This window comes from Mirounga angustirostris, unplaced genomic scaffold (assembly GCF_029215605.1).
Source record: "Mirounga angustirostris isolate CCGP_5_RB_7025 unplaced genomic scaffold, mMirAng1.0.hap1 SCAF_12, whole genome shotgun sequence".
NCBI classification, from domain to species: Eukaryota; Metazoa; Chordata; class Mammalia; order Carnivora; family Phocidae; genus Mirounga; species Mirounga angustirostris.
The window spans coordinates 97441138-97443229 of NW_026991720.1; positions in this window are offsets into that span (position 1 = coordinate 97441138).

Below are 2092 nucleotides of genomic sequence, written 5' to 3' on the forward strand. Positions count from 1 at the left end.
CTCTGCGCGCCGGACGGCTCCCCACCTGCCGGGAACGCGGGCCGTGCAGCCCGCGGCAGGCTCGGGGCTTGGCGGCTCCGTCTACGTTTTCTTTCTGGAGAGCAGGAGCATTTATTTTTTTTCCAATTTGCCCTTTCCCCCCATCGATTGAATCTTTCTTGCCTCGGCAGACTGGATCGCTCGGCGCTTAAGAGGACAATACAGTTGTAGGATTGCGGTGTAGGATTGCTGGGGGCTGGGAGCTGGAGATTTGGGAAGGAAGTTGGGGCACTGTTGAAGGTGGGGAATGGGATGGGGTGAAGGAGACTGCTTTGGGGCGATGAAAACAGTCTTTTGAGGGAAATGTCGCTTAACCAGTTATTAACCGCTTTAACTAGAGTGATCACATGCTATTATCCCTCACGAATTTATTGCTGAACAGCCTCCCGTGGAGGAGAAACAGCTCGGGCAGGCACCATACCACTCCTGCTGGCAAATGGAAAAGACAAAAAGTAAAAAGTCACGTAGTGAGAGAATTTTCCAGAAAGAAAAGCCCATCATAGTGTGATTACTTTGATTTTATTTCATTATTATTTTTTAAATTCATACACCCCTCTGCCCTTCCTGCTGTCATCTGTGTTGTGGAATGGGGGAGGGGTTTTAAGTACCAGTAAGGTCTTCATTGCATGATTTTTCTTTTTGTTTATTTGCTTTTCTTTTGCATAACAATAACTAATGTTCCTTACGATACATGAATAAAGAATATTATTTTAGGGGGGAAAAAAGCACAGTAAGTTTTAGGATTTGGAACAAATCTACTTATTTGCCCTGGAGAGGGTTTGAGATTGAGATATTCTGTTTCTTATTAAGAATCTACAAACAGTATGTTAAAGACTCCATTTGTCCTTATGAAGTCCAACCATTAGCCAATGAATTTAAATCTTTTCAACAAAATTAAAATCATTTGCCATCTAAGCAGAATACCAGATATTTTATTCCCATTATTATTTCTATGCAACTGTACCACAAATCTTCAAAATTATTTCAAAATATGACTCAGCCTTAACAATGCTGTCAGGAAACCAGTGCAATATATGTATTTTCATTTTACTGATAAAGAATTTGTAGTTGGCTAATTCCTTCACTGACCAGAAAGAAATTAACCTTATCAGAGCTGTTGGATTTCTAAACCACTTATCCTTCTACTGCTAAACACAGCAATAACTTAAATGATCAGAACATATTATAAAATACAATATTATTTATTTTCTGAAGATATATTTACCTTTCACTATGGGTAGAGACAGAGTATAAGATTTATAAGATTTGGAGAAAGTCATGGGGAATATTTTACATCTGTTCATGTTTAGGCCAACAAGGCTCCATATCCTTCTTGTATTGAGCAAAGGATTCTGAAGTATGTCATTTCAAGAAAATAAGTCTCTTTACCTCCAAATACTCTCTCGTGGAGAATGTGTTCAGAATATAGAAACAATCCAAGTTAATATACTTACCCCATACTTAACATTATTTGGAAAATAAACAAAACTTTGCAGGTATTAGTTGCAGAGTTTAGTTGTCTCCAGCTTTAAATTTTATCCCTAACAAGATATGCTCAATGTTTATTTCACGGTTTTAGAGTTAGTTGAAGCATTTGACATAAACATGAGATTAATATGTCATGAAAATGTCCTGACTTCAAGGTTATCTGCTGTTAGAACAGTTTCCAATATAAAGAAAAGGGCATCCATTTTAAACAAGGGAAGTTCCGAATTTATTTAGCAAAGCACCTGAAATTCTCTCAAAGGGAGCTTGATCTCGTAACTATAAAAATACAATAAAAATAAGTTGAAAAAGTGTTAAAGTGTGAGAAAAGCTTTTATAAGACAGATAAACTGTCAAACTATAAGCATTTAAGCAACAAAAGAAAGAAAAAGAAAGAAAAAAGAAAAGAAGAAGAAATAAAGTAACAAGGAAGACAAAATTGGAAAAGGATTTATGTTCTTTTCCTTCTGAAAAATGCCTGATTGGTATTTTATTTTCAATTTTGCCAAGATAGACCAATAATTTTATCTTAAATATCATTTATATTGTGTGTATTATATTATATTGT